Here is a 24,692-nt window from a genome sequence, read left to right on the forward strand (position 1 = left end):
CTAAATTGGAGCAATGAATAAAATTGATTAATGAAGGTCAAATGAGATCTTAAGCTCCTTTTACCTTGATCCCTTTTCTGGTTCTACATACAGTCAGCCCTCTGTACCTTCAGGTTCTGCATCTGTGGATTTAACCAAATCCTCGATCCTCTGTTGGTGGTATCCACAGATGCAAAACCCGTGGGTACCCAGAGCCAACTGTACTTATAAAATGTAAGGTGAAAAGCTACCCAAAGTTCAAGTAAAAGAACAGGACCATGTTTAGGAGCATTTGGCATGCTGGCACCCCAGTTATCTGCAGTGTTTATGTTCAAGGCCTGCTGTCCACAGCAATTTGGGACACTTGAAGGGAAAGATTGTGTCACAGAAAACCATGGGAAGTCAGCTCGGCTGCTTGTGGAAAACTATTCTCAGCAGGATTTTCGTACTGTGAATTGTGTGAATAAAGATGCAGTCCTGTGAATTCCTGGTATTAAACAATTTGTCAAGTACCAGCGTTGCTGGAGCAATGACAGGATGGTAGCTGTTAGGGTTGCTGCCTCGACTGTACTTCCTGCTTCCACTTGTGGGTTCCAACAAGGAACTTTCTTCCTAGAAGCAAAAGGATTCCTTCCTGATTTAGGGACTCTGGGATTCTGCCCTTGTACCTATTCTCTGGTGGTTTTGCTCAGCCTCCTGCTTGCCAACCTAACTCTTGTATGTTCCAGAATCTTAACCAGACCAAACCTGGTCAAGATCCCTGCCCTCCTCACATCTGCTCTCTCATTTGTAACTTCTTAGCCCAGACCCCCAATCTAGAGTTGTTCAGGGTTCTGGCACAAAATGCTAAAATGCCTCAGAAATAAAAATATAGTTCTACAAGTGAATTTTTAATGTCATGATTTGAAGTAAAAACACTTAAAGACATAAATATAGTTGGCTTTTACTTTCTTTTTCCCAGAATCAAGCTTTGCATGTTTCCAGTTGTTCTGAATTGTTTTACTAAATTTTCACTGTCTCTATTATAAATGATGGCTGTCTAGAATTTTTCTTTTTCTTAGGTTAATAAAACAAATAAAATATACTGGCCTGAAATAAATAATGAATATAAGATTATTAAAGAACCTAATAGAATCGTAGAATTAGGAGAGTAAAGGCCATCAAATGTGATCTGTCTCCCAACATATGAACACCTCTTATGAAGGCACTGACAGGTACTTTCTCAGTTTCCAGCAGGACACTATCATTAACAGCAGTTTACTTCTAGTTAAAGAGCTCCTTTGCATTTATTACCTCTGGTGAGTAGAGAGCCCTAACTATATGCAGCTGAAACACCTGTCTTCCAACCACTAATCCTATTCTGTCTGTTGGTGCCACATTGAGTAAGTCAACTCTCCCATTAATAAGATATAGATACAGATGTAGATATAGGTATAGCTGTAGGTGTAGATATTGTATAGATATATATTTGAAAAAAGTAACTATAATCTCCTACGTTTATATTTTTCTGAGTTCTATATGCCCCATTCCATCAACCATTCTTCATATAATAAGGCTTCTAAATCTCCCACCCTCTTAGTTGCTCCTCTTCTGGAAACTCAACATTTTATCAACGTCCTTTTACTATTTCTAGAGTACAGTATTGTGAGAACATCTGGAGATGATACTTTTGTTAATGCTACATAAGATTCATTTTTTTCAACATCTGTGTCACGCTGTTGACTCATTTTAAATTTGGGGCCAAATGAAACCCTTAGGTCAATTATTTTACCAAACCATCTGCTCTTAAGCCATATGCTAATTATTTCTCCTAGTAGTAAGAAAGGAGGTTTAAAGACTGGAAAGGAATTAGCTAGTCTAGGCAAAACTTGGCAAATTTCAGAGAAATATATTTCCATTTGAAATTTTTAATGCAATTTACTTTTTTCCATTTGGCAACATCATAAAGTTGAGTGAGATGGTATTATGTAGAGTAGTTTGGGTTCTAAGTGACATTATAGTATGTATCATAAATCTACAGCTAATAGTGCTAAAAATCTTCAATTTTTGAATAATCTTTATCAGAAATTTTAATTTAAAATGGTTACACAAATATTTACTGAATAAAACTGAAATATGTGTGAAGCACTCTGATATCTTCCATTCACCAGTATACTGTTTATTTTGCGGGATTCAACATTACTATACCAGGACAAGCGCCAAGGCTGGATGAGTTGTTGAATGAATCTAAGAGAGTACTTTCCATCCACTGTGTTCTAAAAATTTCATCAGCACGCTGTAAAAAACATTCATGTCTCACCATGCTTAAAGTGTGCTTTTTAGTGTATATATGTCCATGCCTCTCTCTCGCCCTGTCATATATACACTAACAAACATAAGGTAGATAGCTAGTGGGAAGCAGCCGCATGGCACAGGGATATCGGCTAGGTGCTTTGTGACCGCCTGGAGAGGTGGGATAGGGAGGGTGGGAGGGAGGGAGATGCAAGAGGGAAGAGATATGGAAACACATGTATATGTATAACTGATTTGCTTTGTTATAAAGCAGAAACTAACACACCATTGTAAAGCAATTATACCCCAATAAAGATGTTAAAAAATAGTAATAATATTTTCAACTATAAAAAAAAAGTGTGCTTTTTGTTGGACAGATACACATTTTACTTTAGGCATGCTCCTTAAATGAAAACACTTTGATAATATGCATGGGTAAAGAAACTCTTTTCTGCATTTGGGCCAAAAAAAAAAAAAATAGTTTCTGCTTTCCACAATCAAGAGATTGCATATTACAATTTTAAACCTAAAAGTAATAGTTCTAAAAGACAGTGCCCCAGTAATGGAAAATGTCGGTTTCCCAATTTCATTTCCTAAAATTGTACTGAGCCATTATGCATGAAAGAATGTAGCTACTGAGTTCTGTGATTTCCATCACAGTAAAGTGTCCCATGGCAAAAGACAGACAGAGCCTTCACAGATTCAATTCCCTAACATGTGCTTTTAAAAGACCTATTAGTTTTAAGTGTTGATAAAATACTAAGATTTACTATTTGCTTCCATGATCTTAAGCATTTTGTTAAAACATTTGACTCATTTTTGAAACAGAATTTCTTTGAAAAATCTACTTACATTCTCCAGGAAAATTTTTTTAAAAATGCCCCTCCCAATATTACTTTCTTTTTTTTTTTTTAAATGATTTCCTTTGAGAACATGGAATCTCTGATGCTCTCATGCCCCTGGTAAGTTCCCTGTCCAATTACCTATCATCACCCAGCTGTGATTCACACCCTGAACTTAGATTTAGTGACTAAAACAATTCACATGAGAACAGATCAAATGAAACAGGTCAAAGGAACAGAGCACGGATAATTCTGAGCACACAGATGTTCAAAAGAGTTCAGAAACCAACATGGAAATATCCCTGCATTTGTAATCCCACCATATTATGGCTGTTAACAACAGAGAAGCCGTTAAACAGTATATGTTCACCTTGCCTGCAACATTTATATTCACTGTGTGGTTGTTTTTCTAATTACACCACACTTTTACCAAGTTATGACTGCTACAGACTGCTTTATAGACTCTGAAGAATCAGTCTGGAAAAGAATTAGCTGAAGGTTTAATAGTGAAGAGAATGTAATGGGTTTTCCTTTAGTGGATCCTAGTGGTCACTACCAGTTTACTGTAACACTCTGTAGAAATATAAATTTGAAGACAACTGCCCTCTCACCAAAAGTAATTTGCTTTAGAAGCCAAAGGCTTATCACATTGCTGTGAGTTTTAGAGAAAAAAATGGCAAAAGGGGGAAATAGAACAAAGCAGAGGAAATATTCAAACTGTATACAGAGGACAGCCGTGTCAAATGAGTGTGAGGTCAGAGCTCACAGAGCCACTTGTGAACAGAAATCAAAGGTAACCTTTCCAGACTGAGGCCATGTACCTCATCCAAACTCTGAACACACATTGGAGACTCTTAGAGACCTCCAACTGATGGTCACCATCAGGTTGTTGCCTCCACAGGAATACAGAGATTGCATACATGTAGCCATTGAGCAATATAGATTGTAGAAGTTACTATGCTAGGTGCTCTAAGACATGAGATCTATCAGACTTCTGTTCTGATTCTTACCCTCAGAGTGTCAAGAAGAGGAGATAAAGCAGGTACATAAATAGCAACAATACAGGGTAGACTCTGATAAGAACTATGAAAGAGGCATAAATTTCTGTGTGAACTGAGAGGAGGGAAGGGACCACTGAATATAGCCAAAGGAGAAAAATATGAGAAAGGTTAGAGATGGCTTCATGGAGGAAATGACATTTTCTAAATATGCTAATTCACTGCTTGACTTATTCATAAATCTTTTTTTTTTTTTTTTTTTTTTGCGGTACGCCGGCCTCTCACTGTTGTGGCCTCTCCCATTGCGGAGCACAGGCTCCGGATGCGCAGGCTCAGCGGCCATGGCTCACGGGCCCAGCCACTCCTCGGCATGTGGGATCTTCCCGGACCGGGGCACGAACCCGTGTCCCCTGCATCGGCAGGCGGGCTCTCAACCACTGCGCCACCAGGGAAGCCCATTCATAAATCTTTTAACATTCTTTTCCAGATTGTTCTGGAGGTCTCCTCATGTAAAGGTGGATAAAGGCAGACTATGGGTTTCATCAATATAGTGTAGTATTAGATAACAGGTCAACACTTCTTGATAGAGGTGTAATTAAACTAAGCTAAAAACACATAAGTCCTTGCTAATCATCTAACTGCTCTGTCCAATATGGTAGCCACCAGCCACATGTGGCTATTCATATTTAAATTACTTAAAATTAAATTAAGCTTAAAATTCAGTTCTTCAGTTGCACTACATAAATTTCAAGTGGTCAATAGCTGTATGTGGCCATTGGCTACCATATTGGACAGAAGAGTTATAGAGCATTTCCATCATGGCTGAAAGTTCTGTTGGACAGCACTAAAGGAATGAGTATTGAAATTATGAAAACTGTAGTTTGCCATAGTGATGTTCAGGTAGCTTCACCTGAACAATTATGAAATGCCATAAATTGTATTCAAATTGGATATAAATACCATTAAAAAGATGATGGAGACCTAAAAAAATAAATTGGATATAAATACCATTAAGAAGATGATGGAGGCCTAAATAAAGAGACACAGGATTCATTATATAATTTTAAATGATGAAGAATTCAATTCTTTGAATTTTCAAAAACTGCCTTAGGATATCTACCTTTCACAACATTTTGAGGGAGGAAAATAAAAATATCAGTAACCAAGAAGTAGGGAAGGCAGGATAAGAGATCAGGAGTAGAGGGAAAGGCAACTAAAGGAGAAGTAAAATCAGTAAGCTAGATAATGTGAATTAGCAAATAAAAGAAAAGTGGCAATAAGAAATATACTCTAGTTAAGTGCCAGAAGTAACTTATTAAATGGAAATGATAGAACAGAGAAATACTCTGGGGTAGAGAAGAAATATTTTCTGAGTCCATTATCTACATTATCTAATTCTCTGGATATATCTAAATCATCTACAGGAAAGCCACATCCCCTACATAATTTCTTTTGTATACACAAAGTGCTTGGTATAAATTTGTCTGCTTATTTTTTTTTAATTAACAGAATATCTATATGTAATTTTAATGCTCTATTGAACTTAGTCTTTTAACCTCAACATTATAAATTGTAGTTGTAAAGCTCCATGTGATTAAAATATTATGTCACAGATCAGTGGAAATTTTCAATGATCATAGCAAAATATAACCACCTGAAACCAAGCAAAAGTTTCCTGTTGGGAATTCAAAGACGTAATAGTTTCCCTTATTTGTATCTCTGTCCTAACTAAAACAAACTTTGAAGGAACAGTTTAAGGTTAAAATATATTTTAGGTAAGCAATACTTTTATTCTATACTTCTGACATTTGTATAGCTAAGGAATGTGCACTTGAGTTTCTTTAGGAAACCAGTCAATAATCTTTCTAAAAGAGTGAACTAACTTTCCCTCTTATTGAGAAAGTGGGATTGAAGAATTGGGTGCGTTTAGAAGAGGAATGCAGGGCACATTTGCTCTGATGACATGTTTCACACTTTGTAATTAATGGACAAATAGTGTAATTTGATTTTAGTCTATATAATTAAAAGGTGAGTATAACTATAGTCTAGCTTAATCAAGTTAGATTACAGTGGGTTGCATGCAGTTACACTCCACTGTAACTGAATATCTACTCTTATTTGAAGGTATGTATATACCTATAGGTCCACAATTGCTAAAATTACTTTTAAACGAAAAATTAACAGTAAGATCTGGAAACTGAAATCTCAGCTTTGCATGAAGATTAAATGAAATAAAGCAGTTTGGGATCTGAGACAAATATAATACGGATGGCACCTGCAGTTCAGGTCTCCTATGGAGGCCTCAGTCTCACCTCTCCTACCAAACACCCATTCCTGTCTCGCATTTCAACTACCTCTAGATTTCATAAGGTTGAAAAGAACCTCTTATTTCACACTGAGAACCCCTTCTTCCAGGAAGCTCTTCTATTCATATATGAATGAAAACTGTATAGAAAATTCTCTTGTCCCACTCTTATACAAAAATAATATTTAAAACATTGTCATTGAAATAATTTATTAGAAATAAAATATGTGTAAGAACACAGGAGCTTCTTTGGTATATTCTTTATGTTATGAATTAGTTCCTAGAAATGTGAAAGTTCTGGGGTAAGCTTCTCTGGGGTACCGGGAAAGCTTTCATTTGTTGGGAGGAGTTTCATAAAGCTAATTTCTACACCTTTTTAAACCCTAACTTATTTTCTGCATAGCACCATTTTAAGATATTATGCCTACCTATACATCAAAAGGTACCTATATACTTAAAGGTAGGATGACTATAGCATTTATTGTCTAAACTCGCACACTTTTGAGACTCAAAGGGGGCACTATTAATAACTATGCCAGGACAGCAGAGCAAACTGAAACAGCCCTGCCCAAACCAAGTCTTAAAATCACCTTACCTAAAAATAACAATTGATCAGTTTGGCTTTCCATTATGCTCCATTTTCTACTGATACTATAAAAGAAAAAAAAAATGTCCCTTGCCTTATTTTTTTGCAAAATGGGGAATGCTACAATTGACTTATTTTCCATAAAACAGTCACATATAACTGACAAATTTTTAAGGAAAGTCTGATTATTTATACAGTCTTAATTCATAGAGATACCATTTAGAACTCATACTTAGTTTCTTAGCCTAACAAACTGTTAACATTTGTATTTGGCCAAAAGCAGACCAGGTCTTGGAACTCCCCAAGCATGGTGGGCCACAGCCCCTCCCCTCTCCCACAGCTCTGGAGATTTCCAATGGTCTGAGGCCTCTGTCCAACAGCAAAGACGAAGTCATAAATCAAACTTTCCTTGGAATCATAGTGAGAGGACTGGGACAGTAACCTGTCTACTTTTATTCTTAACAAAGAACCTTTCAATCCTTAGTTCTTGAGAGACAATATTTTCAGATTAAAACAGAAAGGAACACATCAGCTGAGTGCTGTGTGCACTCATGGTGAAAAAAGAAAAGCAAAAATCATTTTGAAGTTATCATGTTTGCCAGAATTACTTATGTTTTGAACCTCCATTTCAACTTCCTTTCAGTTTCTAGCACTATGCTAACATTCCCCAGTTCTGATATAAAACAATGTAGATAGCTATACAAGGTATTAATGGCACCACTGATTCTGTGCTCCTGCCCATTAATTCTAACATCTCGTTTGCTCTCCAAAAAATGTGAAGATCAAATATCTCTTAGTATTGATCATTATTTAAATCCTGTATAGATGTTAGAAGAACTCTCCTCTTTATAAGAACCCTTTTCCCCTTTGATCTGCTAGGAAGTTTTTCCCACTATCTATTCATATAGATACAGATTTCATGACAACTATGCAGCAAATTTTTTTATGTCTTCTGTGGCCTACAGCCCATAATTCTGAAGCATTCAAATAGAGATGTCAGATTTTAGGTACATTTCATTCTCTTCCTGAATTGAAGGTAAGGAGAAACAGATAACATTTTAGAATCATGTTTGCAAAAAATCTCTGGCTGGTAACTGAGTGTTGAAATATTAAGGCCAGTGGTGCACTTACACACCATTAAAACTCTATGAGTAGGGATTAATCCCTTTTTCTACAGGGTTTCCACGGTGCTGGATGAAGCCACTTAAAAGTGAATTCTATCACCTTGTGAAGAACAATTCTCCAGTATCCTAAGTGTCTTTCAAGGATGACTTATTACCTATACTTAAATACAAGATGAAGTCATTAAATCATTTTTCAAATAAATTTGTCAGGAAGGTATAAGTCATAATTCAGGGAGGGAGAGGAAAGACCATAATATCCTGCTCTGTATCCATTTAAGGTATGAATCAATTGATCATGCTCAGAATGAAGTAAACAGCTTACATGCCTCCCACTATTAAAAACAAGTTTAGTAAATGAATCATGTAATTTTCTCATTGATACACAATAATCTTTTGTAAGTTTGTGAAATATTTTAAATGTTAAGGAGTGATGTGAACATCCTCCCATATGTGTGTATATATGTATATATGTATATGTGTTTATGTATACACATGTGTGTGTTTACATAGATAGAATGAAGTGATACAGATATATAGAATCAATAGATATAGATATATAGGGAGAGGATGAATACATAGAGATGTATGAAGAAATTAATCACAGACAACGACAAAAAAAGGTGTTAGGGCCAAAACAATTATTTACCAATGAACTAATGATGCAGTGTTTGGTACTGAATGTAGGAAACTGTCTCCCATTTGTGCGAGACTTTCCAGCGCTGAGCTTATGGGTTCAGTTTTCCACAGTTGTAAAGGCTAAGTGGGATGTGCCCAGCTAGTCACCATGAGCCTTAACTTTAGAAAACATGAAGGGCACTAAGTATCCGCCATATGTACCCTAAGTCATATCCTCAATAATGAGTCACTCAGTCTTAATTTAATCTTAAGCCTTTAGGATTTTTATGTGTTTAGAAAACTATTCAGATGATAATAAAACTGAGAGTAGAGCTGCTTTTAACAGTTTGTGTTTCCTCTAAGCATCACGACTAACTGCCACTAATCCCCCCAAATTAGTTTAAATTCATGGAATGAAGCAGCTCAAAATACAGAACAGAATAATTCTCTTGAAGATGAGCCAGATTCATAAATTCACTGTTCCTGAATGCTGTGAATTCATCTGAGGACATTTAACATTCCATAGTTCAACAACCCTGGAAAATAGTTATTTCTAGGGAGTAGTAAATTTTCACTTTCTTTCTTAGAATATGTTATATCTGAACACAGTTTATGCCTCATTTTTTACTTTCTTGTCTTACTAATAACTCACTTTTAAATAGAAATAGAGAAAGGGACTTAAGTTGGCCATAACAAAAAGGGACAACAGAGAAACAGATACCAAAAATCCTCTTTTCTTAGTTTTCCATTTTAAGTATTATGGGTTTTTTTCATTTTAATAATACCTTTATAAAATTTGGTTTGTTGTCTATATATTCAAAAACGTATGAGAATTAATATTTGCAAGCATTATATACCCACATAACAATGAAATTGGAAAATACTTTCTTACTGCTCTCTGACTCTCAACATTCCACCTTAAGCTACAAAAGCTGGTAAAATAAATTATGAGTAGCAAAGAAGACGGTAATAAATTTTCCATAATGTAATTATTATAGTTGGGTTACCTACCTACAGAAAAATGCAAGTTCAAATGAACAATGTTCCCCAGATACTGGATTGATAGAAGTCTGAAAATTAGTTTTTAAAAAAACTGGTAGTAATTTAGCCCAAGGTATGCCAGCGAACTGAATGCACATTGTTGAAATTTAGGAGAAAATGTTCTCTTGGAAAAAGCACCTCAATTTTTCTAAAAAGTATTTTTCAAACATTTCTCTAAAAGTTTTATATTTTGACCCATTATAGAAGCCTTTGATGCCCCTCAAATTACAGCTGAAACTCAGTAACAAAACATAACTTTTTGGTTGCCAATGAACTTAACTTTTCCTGTTCCAACCCCTTTGCTATCTAAATGGCTCCCTGAGGCAAACATCTGAATGCATACAGGGAGATGTGATGTGAGGTTGTATTTGCTCAAATAATTTTCTCCTCAGATCCTTTCTTTGGAATCATATTTGTTTCTTCTCATAACGGGGGCAAGCTCACCTATCTCAAGGTACTTTTCATTAACTGATTTGATGGTGTCTGTTTCCCCAATCATATTACAGTATCCTAACCCCTTACCTGCCTGAGACCCACAATTTACCCCCAGCAATTTGAGAGCAGTGTCTCTGACCTGCTCTGTATAACCAGCAACCCCTGCAGAACCACCAGGCTCAACAACAAAATGTGTGCATTGCCAGCTTGCACCATCCTGCCTCAGGAGCAGCACTTCTTTTTTTCAGTTTACCACACTAAAGAAAACCAAAAAAGGAATATTTCTACTTTTTCCCAAGCCAGAAAGTGTTTCTAGATCCCCTGGATATGAAGTGGAGATTTGGTTCCACTATCCACTATATTATTATGGCAATCATGACATACTTAAGACTTTTTTTTATTACTCAAATTATTTTGTTTCTTGGCAGAAAATAGAGTCAAAAAATTACCAGAGGATAACATCACCGCAATTATAGGCATTAAAGACTATGAACAAACAACTATTTTCAACTATTTTCTGATTTTTCTATTCCTATAAACACATCAAAAGCCCTATATGGATCACACCACATGGAAATAAACAAGCACATTTCGAGTAACACTTGAAAGAAGAATATGCTATTGGACTATCCTCTATGACAAAGGAAAAGATTGTGACTCTTTTTGTGTGTGTTTATCAAGAGGTCTGGGGAGAATATGTTTGGTCAGTTTTAGGACTCCCAGATATGCAAGAGCATAAGAGTCAAGACACGTCCAGGGCTACCACAGAGGGGTTTAGCACACCTGCAGTCATGCCTCAGGTTTGCCACTTTACTAACTGTATGGTTGAGGCACACAAAGGACACAAAGTATAAGAACTGATAGCAGAATTCCTCTGAAAGATAACTATCTTTTATAAGCAAGTCAACATGATTGCTGACTTTGGTTGTGAAAAGACAGTTCTCCACACATAGTCTGGATGATTGAAGACTGAGAAAAAATAATTAAATTTTACTCCATAAAAATAAATTTGGGTTTCCAACAGTAGCTCAAGATGGAGGGGCTTAGGGGCAGGAACAGAGAGGAGGCAGAGGACTGCAGAGGGAAGAGGATGGGGGAGAAGCCAGACCAACGGAGGCCAAGGGCAGGGCAGGGGTCCAAGGGGAGAGCAGTGTCCCTGGAAGAAAGGGTTGGCTGACAGAATTTTAGAGACAAGCGTGCTTAATATTTACTGTTAAGATTTTTTTAAATGTTGGGCTATGGTGTATAACTTAAACAACTGTTCTTATTATTATAGCTCCTCAACTTGTAAACGACCTACAAATCATCAGTAATATACCTCTCACCACATCATATGAAAGTGTTGGAGGAAATGAAAAGTGGCTGCACTCCAATGACATGGAGAAGAAAGGAGTCCACAGTTTGTAGTGGCAAGACCCAAGAAAAATAAAAACTTCATTGAAAAAAAATAGAGGAAAAAGTGACTAGGAAAAATTCCCATCAATTTTGTGGTGGACGCATTGGGAGTTCAAGTCATTTTTATTTCAATATCAAGGGATCACACATCCTCCACAGGCTGAGACTTAAGGCAGTTCAGGCAGCTGGCATTTGGTTGCACAACAAAAAGTAATTAGCATTGGGATGCTGGGTCTAGTTAGTATTCAGTAAATCACAGGAGAGCCATGGAGCAGTACATGGAACTATTTTAGTAGTGTTTATCTTAAAAGTATACAGCTACATCTTCTCTCAGCCTACATGCAAACAAAAATATAGCTTAAAATAGCAGCATAGTAATCTCTGATCCATTAGAAAATAAGTGATCATTCAGGAACCACAAGCAAAATCATCTAGAAGACAACATCTCTAAAACCCTTCAGGATACTAGGCTGATAATAACCTAGATCCATAATTTAATTAAAAGGGAAGCAGCTTTATCAGTTTATCTTTTTAAAAAATGTATACAGTAGAAAATATTGGTTTCTTACAGCTGCATACCCTCTGCCTACAAGAACTTGAAAATGAAGGAAATAATATTGTCCAAAGGAATATAAATGTTAACATATATTCAATCCATAATGATTCAAAGCAGAAATAGTGCAAAGTCATTTAAGGGGATGCATAACACATCTAAAGAAAGAAAATATTAGCTATGCAGCAAAGAAAAAAAGAAGTTTTCAAAGACAAAAGTTGTACTTACTGTTGCATATGCAGGTGAAACGGTCCATTATCCTGAAGGTCTTAACCTGCTGAGTCAGTGGGTATCAAGTGATTAAGCTCCCTTTGTTGGCATCTCGAAACATTCAAATCATGAACCTGACTCCACAATTACTCAGTAAGTACAATTGGATGTTTGTATTCACAATTACAAATCCCTGTGTAGACTTGTGCTCTCCATGTAGCTTGCCTACAGGAGCTAAAATATAGCTGTAAGTTAATAAATTGGCCATTCTGTTTAAACACCAGGGTTTTGAGTTCATAGTGTAAGTCTCTCCCTGAGAGGCAAAACCATTCTCAGAGAGCTGAGAGCCAGGCTGCTGAGTCTGGAAAGCTAAGGTCCAAGTTCTGGGTCATCACAGATCAACTCAAGAATGACCATCCTGAGAAACAACCGGGAAAACAGCCAAAGAATCTCCTCCAGGTGCTGTCCTCAGTGTTCAAAAGTCTTGAACAGTGAAGTTCAACAAAGAATACCTCACCAATATACATTATACTTTTAATCTATAATGACTCATACAACTGCTATCAAATATCCTTAGCCTCAAAAAAAGAACAAATAATTAACTGTATTTTGTTTCATGCAATAAGTTATCAGAAACAGCAGATATTATCGAAAACAGCTAGATTAAATTACACTAAAAAATTCTCTAGCAAACTTAATTCACCACTTTGATTTAGTTTCAAACCAATATTTCTTCATTTGTTAATACAGCAGAATTTAGCTAATTGTAACATAATACAGTAAGTTTAGGTTCTTGTTTTTTTTTTTTAATGTTATGCTCAAAGATCTGGGAGGCATCTTTGTAAAATTTTTCTATTACTTTCTAAGTAGAGAAAACTTTACCTGGGAATAACACTATTTTTGGCTTTGACCTTGTATGGACAATTGTAATGACACATGCAGCTGTTGAAATGTAAATAAGAAATAGGCTAACCGTATATGGAAACCACTTTTTATTCCAGCCCAGTGGTCCTTTTTTAAACTTATTATGCTATAGTTCACCTTTGTTTAACAGAGAACACTATTAGGCTAAATAGTTTAGCATAATTTCTTATATTTCATATTAATTATTCTGCTTTCATAGAGGTAGAATTGAAGAGATCAACTAATTAAACTAAAATGTGTATTCAGTGATACTCCAATGAAGGATACATAAAAAACATTTTATTTCCTTGTCTGGAGAAGGAAAAGTTTCTGTGTGTAAAATCTGTGTAAAGTGATGTGAAGTGAGTTCATAAGTACAGCCCTTGTCACCCACTGACTGAAAGAGTTAAGACAGTAGTGACATGGCTTTGAGACCAAAACCCACAGAGTTTAACACATCAAAGTGAAATACAGCATACAAAATTTCTTTAAAGTTTAAAAGCATTTATTAATTCACCTATTTAATAAAGATTTATTGGGCATCTCCAAATGTGCTAGGCCTTACTTTGGTGCTGGAGATACAAAAACTCTGTCTTCCTGGTGCTCATATTCTATTAAGAGAGCTAGATCTTTTTCTTCTTTTTTTAAATTTCTACTAGAGTATAGTTGATTTACAATGTTGTGTTAGTTTCTGATGTACAGCAAAGTGAATCAGTTATACATATATATGTATACACATATCCACTCTATTTTTAGATTCTTTTCCCATACAGGTCATTATGGAGTATTGGGTAGAGTTCCCTGTGCTGTAAGGTAAGTCCTTATTAGTTATCTATCTTATAGAAAGATAGTAGTGAGTATATGTCAGTCCATATCTCCCAATTTATCTCTCTCCTCGTTTCCCCCTTGGTAACCATAAGTTTGATTTCTACATCTGTGACTCTATTTCTGTTTTGTAAATAAGTTCTTTTGCACCTTTCTTTAGATTCAACATATAAGCAATACCATATGATATTTGTCTTTCTCTGTCTGACTTAAATTCACTTAGTATGATAATCTCTAGGTTCATCCATGTTGCTGTAATAACATTATTTCATTCTTTTTTATGGCTGAGAAATATTCCATAGTATATATATATATATATATATATATATATATCACATCATCTATATCCATTCATGTCCATCCATAAATGTCCATTGTGTCCACTGGGTACACAAATATTTACAATTATTATATCTTCTTCTTGAATTAATCCCTTGATCATTGTGTACTGTCCTTCTTTGTCTCTTGTAATAATCTTTATTTTAAAGTCTATTATGTCTGATATGACATTTGCTACTCCAGCTTTCTTTTGATTTCCATTTACATGGAATATATTTTTCCATCCCCTCACTTTCAGTGTGTATGTGTTCCTAGATCTGAAGTGGGTCTCTTGTAGACAGCATATATATGGGTCTTGTTTTTGTATCCAGTCAGCCAGTCTATGGCTTTTGGTTGGAGCATTTAATCCATTGACATTTAAGGTTATTATCGACATGTATGCTCCTATTCCCATTTTCTGAATTGTTTTGGGTTTGTTATTGTAGGCCTTTTCCTTCTCTTGTGTTTCCCGCCTAGAGAAGTTCCTTTAGCATTTATTTTAAAGCTGGTTTTGTGGTGCTGAGTTCTCTTAACTTTTGCTTGTCTGTAAAAGTTTTAATTTACCTGTCGAATCTGAATGAGATCCTTGCTGAGTAGAGTAATCTTGGTTGTAGGTTTTTCCCTTTCATCACTTTAAATACGTCCTGCCACTCCCTTCTGGCTTGCAGAATTTCTGCTGAAAGATCAGCTGTTAACCTCATGGGGACTCCCTTGTATGTTATTTGTTGTTTTTCCCTTGCTGTTTTTAATATATTTTCTTTATATTTAATTTTTGATAGTTTGATTAATATGTGTCTTGATGTGTATCTCCTTGGATTTATCCTGTATGGGACTCTCTGTGCTTCCTGGACTTGATTGACTATTTCCTTTCCCAAATTAGGGAAGTTTTCAACTATAATCTCTTCACATATTTTCTCAGTTCCTTTTTTTTTTCTCTTCTTCTGAGACCCATATAATTCAAATGTTGGTGTGTTTAATTTTGTCCCAGAGGTCTCTGAGATTGTCCTCAATTCTTTTCATTCTTTTTTCTTTATTCTGCTCTGTGGTAGTTATTTCCAATATTTTATCTTCCAGGTCACTTATCTGTTCTTCTGCCTCTGTTATTCTGCTCTTGATTCCTTCTAGAGAATTTTTAATTTTACTTATTGTGTTGTTCATCCTTCTTTGTTTGCTCTTTAATTCTTCTAAGTCCTTCTTAAATGTGTTTTGTATTTTTCCATTCTACTTCCAAGATTTTGGTTCATCTTTACTATCATTACTCTGAATTCTTTTTCACATAGACTGTGTATTTCTTCTTCATTTGTTTGGTTTGGTGGCCTTTTACCTTGCTCCTTCATCTGCTGCCTATTTCTCTGTCTTCTCATTTTGCTTAACTTACTGTGTTTGGGGTCTCCTTTTTGCAGGCTGTAGGTTCCATATTTCCTGTCGTTTTTGGTGTCTGCCTGCAGTGGGTAAGGTTGGTTCAGTGAGTTATGTAGGCTTCCTGGTGGAGGCGACTGGTGCCTGTGTTCTGGTGGATGAGGCTGGATTTTGTCTTTTTGGTGGGCCAGACCACATCTGATGGTGTGTTTTGGGATGCCTGTGACCTTATTATGATTTTTGACATCCTCCCTGCTACTGGGTGGGGTTGTGCTCCTGTCTTGCTAGTTGTTTGGCATAGGGTCTCCAGTATTGTATCTTGCTGGTCATTGAGTGGAGCTGGGTCATAGCATTGAGATGGAGATCTCTGGGAAAACTTTTGCTTTCTGATATTATGTGGAGCTGAGAGGTCTCTGGTGGACCAATGTCCTGAACCTGGCTCTCCCACCACACAGGCACAGGCCTGACACCTGGCCAGAGTACCAAGACCCTGTCAGCCACGTGCCTCGTAAGAAAAGGGAGAAAAAATGAAAGAAAAGAAAAGAAAGAAAGAAAGAAAGAAAGAAAGAAAGAAAGAAAGAAAGAAAGAAAGAAAGGAAGGAAGGAAGGAAGGAAGAAAGAAAGAAGAAAGAAATAAAGATAAAATAAAATAAAGTTATTAAAATAAAAAAATTATTATGAAAAATAAAGAAAAATAATAAGTAATAAAGAAAAGAAAGGAGAGAGCACCCAAACCAAAAAACAAATCCACCAATGATAACAAACACTAAAAACTATAGTTAAAAAAAAAACGGACAGAGAGAACCCTAGGACAAATGGTAAAAGCAAAGCTATACAGACAAAATCACGCAAAGAAGAATACACATACACACTCACAAAAAGAGACAAAGGAAAAATATATGTATATCTATATATAGAAAAAAGGAAGAGAGCAACCAAATCAATAAACAAATCTACCAGTGATAATAAACTCTAAATACTAAACTAAGATAAACATAAAACCAGAAACAAATTAGATGCAGAAAGCAAACCCCAAGTCTGCAGTTGCTCCCAAAGTTCACCAACTCAATTTTGGGATGATTCATTGTCTATTCAGGTATTCCAGAGATGAAAGATACATCAAGTTTACTGTGCAGACTTAAACCGCTGCTTCTGAGGCTACTGGGAAAATTTTCCCTTTCTGTTCTTTGTTCACACAGCTCCTGGGGTTTAGCTTTGGATTTGACCCCGCCTCTGCATGTAGGTCACCTGAGGGCGTCTGTTCTTCACTCAGACAGGATGAGGTTAAAGTAGCAGCTGATTAAGGGACTCCATCTCACTCAGGCTGGAGGGAGGGAGGGGTATGGAATGCGGGGCGAGCCTGCGTGGCAGAGGCCAGCGTGATGTTGCAACAGCCTGTAGCATGCTGTGTGTTCTCCTAGGGAAGTTGTCTCTGTATCACGGGACCCTGGCTGTGGCAGGCTGCACAGGCTCCCCAGAGGGAGGGTGTGGATAGTGACCTGTGCTTGCACACAGGATTCTTGGTGGATGAAGCAGCAGCCTTAACATTTCATGCCCGTCTCTGGTGTCTGGACTGATAGCTGCAGCTTGCGCCCATCTCTGGAACTCGTTTAGGCTGTGCTCTGAATCCCTTCTGGTGCACCCCCAAAAAATTGTCTCTTGTCTCTTAGGCAGTTCCAGACATTTTCCTGGACTCCCTCCCAGCTAGCTGTGGTGCACTAGCCCCATTCAGGCTGTGCTCATGCAACCAACCCCAGTCCTCTCCCTGGGATCTGACCTCCGAAGCCCAAGCCTCAGCTCCCAGCCCCCACCCACCCCAGTGGGTGAGTAGACAAGCCTCTCGGGCTGGTGAGTGCTGGTCAGCACTGACTCTCTGTGTGGGAATCTCTCCACTTTGCCCTCTGCACCCCTGTTGCTGTGTTCTCCTCTGTGGCTCTGAAGCTTGCCCCCCACCCACCCCCCATTTCCACCTGTGAAGGAGCTCCCTAGTGTGTGGAAACCTTTCCGCCTTCACATCTCCCTCCCAGAGGAGCAGGTCCCATCCTTATTCTTTTGTCTCTCTTTTTTTTTTCTTTTGCCCTACTCAGGTATGTGGAGAATTTCTTTCCTTTTGGAAAGTCTGAGGTCTTCTGCCAGCGTTCAGTAGGTGTTCTGTAGGAGTTGTTCCACCTGTAGATGTATTTTTGATGTATTTGTGGGGAGGAAGGTGTTCTCCACATCTTACTCCTCTGTCATCTTGTAAGTCCTCTTGCTGGACATTTAGATAGTGTCCATGTCTTGGCTATTGTAAACAGTGCTGCAATGAACGTTGGAGTGCATGTATCCTTTTGGATTATGGTTTTCTCAGGAGTGTGATTGCTGGATCATGTGGCAGCTCTATTTTAGTTTTATTGAGGAACACCCATATTGCTCTCCATAGTGGTTGTACCAATTTGCATTCCCACCAGCAGTGTAGGAGTGGTCCCTTTTCTCCACACCCTTCCAGCATTTATTGTTTGTAGACTTTTTGATGATGGCCATTCTGAACCATGTGAGGTGATACCTCATTGTAGTTTTGATTTGCATTTCTCTAATAATTAGTGATGTTGAGCATCTTTTCACAGGTTTTTTGGCCTTCTGTAGGTATTGTTTGGAGAAAAGTCTATTTAGATCTCCTGCCCATTTTTTTGATTGGGTTGTTTGTGGTTTCTTTTGACACAGGTCTGCACGAGTTGTCTGTATATTTTGGAAATTAATCCCTTGTCGGTCACATCATTTGCAAATATTTTCTCCCATGCTGTGGGTTGCCTTTTCACTTTGTTATGGTTTTCTTTGCTGGGCAAAAGCTTTTAAGTTTAATTAGGTCCCATTTTTTAATTTTTCTTTTTATTTTCATTACTCTAGGAGGTGGATCAAAAAAGATATTGCTGCAAATTTGTCAAAGAGCCTTCTGTCTATGTTGTCCTGTTTTATAGTGTCCGGCCTTACATTTAGGTCTTTGATTGATTTTGAGTTTCTTTTTTATATGGTGTTAGAGAGTGTTCTATTTTCATTTTTTTACATGTAGCTGTCAAGTTTTCCTGGCACCACTGATTGAAGACACTGTCTTTTCTCCACTGTATATTCTTGCACCCTTTGTTATACATTAGTTGACCATAGACGTATGAGTTTATTTCTGTGCTTTCTATCCTATTCTGTTGATCTACATTTCTTTTTGTTGTACCAGTACAATATTGTAATTTTTACTGGTAGCTTTGTAGTATAGTCCAAAGTCAGGGAGTCTGATTCCTCCATCTCTGTTTTTCTTTCTCAGGATTGCTTTGGATATTCAGGGTCTTTTGTTTTTCCATATAAATTTTAGAATTTTTTGTTCTAGTTCTATGGAAAATGCCATTGGGAATTTGATAGGGATTGCATTGAATCTGTAGATTGCCTTGTATAGTATAGTCATTTTGACAATATTGAGTCTTCCAATCCAAGAACGTGATATATCCTACAATCTGTTTTTGTCATGTTGATTTCTTCCATCAATGTCTTACAGTATTCAGAGTAGAGGTCTTTTGTCTCCTTAGGTAGGTTTATTCCTAGATGTTTTATTCTTTTTGATGCAATGGTAAACAGGATTGTTTTCTTGATTTCTCTTTCTGATCTTTCACTGCTAGTGTATAGAAATGGAACTGTTTTTGTGTATTAATTTTGTATCTTGCAACTTTACCAAATTCATTGATGAGCTCTAGTAGTTTTCTGGTAGCATCTCTAGGCTTCTCTCTGTATAGCATAATGTCATCTACAAATTGTTAGTTTACTTCTTTTCCAATTTGGATTCCTTTTGTTTCTTTTTCTTCATTGATGGCCATGGCTACAACTTCCAAAACTATGTTGAATTAAAGTGGCAATAGTGGACATCCTTGTTTTGTTCCTGATCTTAGAGGAAATGCTTTCAGCTTTTCACCATTGAGTATGATGTTAGCTGTAGGTTCGTCATATATGGCCTTTATTATGTTGAGGTAAGTTCCCTCTATTACCACTTTCTGGAGAGCTTTTATCATATGGGAGTTGAATTTTGTCAAAAGCCTTTCTGCATCTATTGAGAAGATCATATGGTTTTTATTCTTCAATTTTTTAATGTGGTGTATCACACTGATTGATTTGTGGATATTAAAGAATCCTTGTCTCCCTGGGTTAAATCCCACTTGATCATGGTGGATGATCCTTTCAATATGTTGTTGGATACTGTTTGCTTGCGTTTTGTTGAGTATTTTGGCATCTAGGTTCATCCTATTAGCCTGTAATTTTCTTTTTTTGTGATATCTTTGGTTTTGGTATCAGGATGATGGTGGCCCCATAGAATGACCTTGGGAGTGTTCCTTCCTCTGCAATTTTTGGAAGAGTTTCAGAAGGATAGCTGTTAACTCTTCTCTAAATGTTTAATTGAATTCACCTGTGAAGCCATCTGGTCCTGGACTTTTGTTTGTTGGAAGTTTTTTAATCACTGTTTCAATTTCAGTACCTATGATTGGTCTGTTCATATTTTCTATTTTTTTTTTCTTTTTTTCTTTCTTTCAATCTTGGAAGTTTGTACCTTTCTACGAATTCTTCCATTTCTTCCAGGTTGTTCATTTTCATTGGCATAGAGTTGCTTGTAGTGGTCTCTTATGGCCCTTTGTATTTCTGTGGTGTCTGTTGTAAATTCTCCTTTTTCATTTCTAATTTTATTGATTTGAGCCCTCTTCCTTTTTTTCTTGGTTGAGTCTCATTAAAGTTTTTTTTTTTTTTTTTTTTTTTTGTGGTACGCGGGCCTCTCACTGCTGTGGCCTCTCCCGGTGCGGAGCACAGGCTCCGGACGCGCAGACTCAGCGGCCATGGCCCACGGGCCCAGCCGCTCCACGGCACGTGGGTTCCCCCCGGACCGGGGCACGAACCCGTGTCCCCTGCATCGGCAGGCGGACTCCCAACCACTGCGCCACCAGGGAAGCCCTCATTAAAGTTTTATCCATTTTTTTTTTGTCTTCTCAAAGAACCAGCTTTTAGTTTCATTGATCTTTGCTATTGTTTTCTTCATCTCTATTTCATTTTTTTCTGCTCTGATCTTTATGATTTCTTTCCTTCTACTAACTTTTGGTCTTTGGGTTTTGTTTGTTCTTTCGCTAATTGTTTTAGGTGTAAGGTTATGTTGTTTATTGGAGATTTTCCTTGTTTCCTGAGGTAAGATTTATTGCTATAAACTTCCCTCTTAGAACTGCTTTTGCTGTATCCCATAGGTTTGGGGTCATTGTGTTTTCATTGTCATTTTCTCTAGGTATTTTTTCATTTCCTCTTTGATTTCTTCAATGATCCATTGGTTGTCTAGTTACATATTGTTTAGCCTCCATGTGTTTGTGTTTTTACAGATTTTTTTCCCAGTAATTGATTTCTAAGCCAATAGTGTGTGATCAGAAAAGATGCTTGATATGATTTCAATTTTCTTAAATTTACCAAGGCTTGATCAGTGGCCCAGGATGTGATCTATCCTGGGGAATGTACACTTGAGAAGAAAGTGTATTCTAGGAGAGCTAGATCTTAAACAAAATAATTGAAAATGTATGTCTGTTAGACAGTGGTAAATGATAAGGAAACAAAGAAAGGAAGGCATAAGTGTTTTGTGATTTTAGATAGAATAGCAAGGAAGACTTTACTAAGCAGGAGACATGGGAGTATAAAGCTAAAAAGCAAATGTGGAGAGGAAGCCATGAAAATTTGGGGAAGATCACTCTAAGCAGAGAGAAAAAGAACAAAGGTGCTGAGATGGAAAAATGTCCAACCAGTTCAAGGGCCAACAGAGAAGTCTGAGTGGCTGGAATGAGATGACAGCAGAGCAGGTCTGGGGAGCATAAGAGAAGGCAGGAGAGAGAACAGGCCAGGGTGGGAAGAAGGCTCTGTAGGGCCTTGTAGCTGATAAAAGGGACTTTGGCTTTCTGCATGAAATGGGAACATTTGGAGGCTTTGAGCATAGGATGACATGATCTGAATTACCTTTGAGAGGACTTCTCCAGCTGCTGTGTTAGGAAAAGAATGAAGGAGTCAAAAGTCCTACTAATAGAAAAATGCTGGTATTTAGAAAGCAGCTCGTTAGAAAACTGTTAACTAATTTTTTTAATTGTTTTTGTGTAACAAGAGTGTATTTGTCAATGTTCTCCAGAGAAACAGAATCAATAGGAGGTGTATATGCCTGATTATGCAGCCTGGGAAATCCCAAAATCTACAGTGACTCGGCATGCTAGAGACTCAGGAAGAGCTGATGTTTTAGCCCATGTCCAAAGGCAGGAAAAAAACCAGTGTCCCAGTTCAAAGGCACTCAGGCAGGGAGAATCCTCCCCTACTCCAGGGAAGGTCAGCCTTTTTGTTCAATAGAACTGATTGGTTGAAGCCCAATCACATTAGGCAGGGAGATCTTCCTTACACAGTCAGCCAATTTAAATGTTATTCTTATCCAAAACACCCTCACAGAGACACCCAGAATAATGTTTGACCAAATATCCTGGCACCCTGTACCCAGTCAAGTTCACACATAAAATCAAACATCACAGGCAACCCCTATTCTTTTCAGAAGAGCTAGAGTTCTAATGGATATTTAATAACCACTCCTCAGCTGAAGATAGTTTTCCATCTTTTTCCAAGGCATCCAAGCTGGGAGTATTTGCCATCGCACTGGACACTGAGGGACAGGGATGAGCTGGATAAGAAAGGGGAGTAGTGCCTTGATTCTCCTGCTCTCCAGACAAGGCAGGGAATCTGAATGCTGTTTAGTAGTGATAATGGGCCATTCATGGTGGGCATGGCTGGAAGCACTAGGCCTGGAACTAGCGCACCATCCTCCACCATTTGAAGGCAGAGACCACCCAGCAGGTGTTGGCACAAGGGCAAAGTTCTCCAATTTCAGTCAGGTAGCAACAGAGTCAACAAAGGTGTGTTGGAAGCCCAAGGGCTCTAGCAACTGCCATATCTTTCCTTCCAGGAAGCAGGAAACCCTGGTCACAATCACCTGCAGCCGAACAGGGATGCATGGCTTCACCAAGGGTCTCCTGGTTGCTAGTTGGAGGGCCGTTGATCAGTTACTGCAGGCACAGGAGCTCAGGATATCAGTGATGGCCCTCTGCACCAGGCCCATCTCCTCGTCAGGATGTCACAGTCAGATTAATACACTTTTCCACATGGTCGCTCTGCTTCCTCATGTTTTTGTTTTTGTTTTCATCTTTATTGGAGTATAATTGATGTACAATGTTGTGTTAGTTTCTGCTGTACAACAAAGTGAATCAGCTATATGCATACATATATCCCCGTATACCCTCCCTCTTGAGCCTCCTTCCTATGGTCCTAATCCCACCCCTCTAGGTTGAGCTGATCTCCCTGTGTTATGTAGCAGCTTCCAATTAGCTATCTATTTCACATTTGGTAGTGTATATATGTCAATGTCACTCACGCACTTTGTCCCAGCTTCCCCTTCACCCCTGTGTCCTCAAGCCCATTCTCTACATCTGTGTCTTTATTCCTGCCCTGTCACTGGGTTCATCAGAACCATTCTTTTTAGATTCCATATATATGTGTTAGCATACAGTATTTGTTTTCCTCTTTCTGACTTACTTCACTCTGTATGACAGACTCTAGCTCCAACCACCTCACTACCAATAACTCAGTTTCGTTTCTCTTTATGGTTGAGTAATATTCCATTGTATATATGTGCCACATCTTCTTTATCCTTTCATCTGTTGATGGACATTTAGGTTGCTTCCATGTCCTGGCTATTGTAAATAGTGCTGCAATGAACATTATGGTACATGTATCTTTTTGAACTACAGTTTTCTCAGGGTATATGCCAAGTAGTGGAATTTCTGGGTCATATGGTAGTTCTATTTTTAGTTTTATAGGGAACCTCCATACTGTTCTCCACCATGGATGTATCAATTTACATTCCCACCAACAGTGCAAGAGGGTTCCATTTTCTTCACACCCTCTCCAGCATTTATTGTTTGTAGATTTTTTGATGATGATGATTCTGACCAGTGTGAGGTGACACTTAATTGTGGTTTTGATTTTCATTTCTCTAATGATTAGTGATGTTGAGCATCTTTTCACATGTTCATTGGCAATCTGTATATCTTCTTTGGAGAAACATCTATTTAGGTCTTCTACCCATTTTTGGATTGGGTTGTTTGTTTTTTGATGAGCTGTATGAGCTGCTTGTACATTTTGATATTAATCCCTTATCAGTTGCTTTGTTTGCAAATATGTTCTCCCATTCTGAGGGTTGTCTTTTCATCTTGTTTATGGTTTCCTCTGCTGTGCACAAGCTTTTACATTTCATTAGGTCCCATTAGTATATTTTTCTTTTTATTTCCATTTCTCTAGGAGGTGGGTCAAAAAGGATCTTTCTGTGATTTACGTCATAGTGTTCTGCCTATGTTTTCCTATAAGAGTTTTATAGGGTCTGGCCTTACATTTAGATCTTAATCCATTTTGAGTTTATTTTTGTGTATGGTGTTAGGGAGTGTTTTAATTTCATTCTTTTACATGTAGCCATCCAGTTTTCCAAGCACCAATTACTGAAGAGGCTGTCTTTTCTTCATTGTATATTCTTGCCTCCTTTATCAAAGATATGGTGACCATAAGTGCATGGATTTATCTCTGGGCTTTCTATCCTGTTCCATTGATCTATATTTCTGTTTTTGTGCCAGTAACATACTATCTTGATTACTGTAGCATTGTAGTATAGTCTGAAGTCAGGGAACCTGATTCCTCCAGCTCCATTTTCATTTCTCAAGACTGCTTTGGCTATTCATGGTCTCTTGTGTTTCCATAAAAATTGTAAGTTTTTTTTGTTCTAGTTCTGTGAAAAATTCTATTGGTAATTTGATAAGGATTGCATTGAATCTGTAGATTGTTTTGGGTAGTATAGTCATTTTCACAATATTGACCCT

This window comes from Phocoena phocoena, chromosome 5 (assembly GCF_963924675.1).
Source record: "Phocoena phocoena chromosome 5, mPhoPho1.1, whole genome shotgun sequence".
Taxonomy (NCBI): Eukaryota; Metazoa; Chordata; class Mammalia; order Artiodactyla; family Phocoenidae; genus Phocoena; species Phocoena phocoena.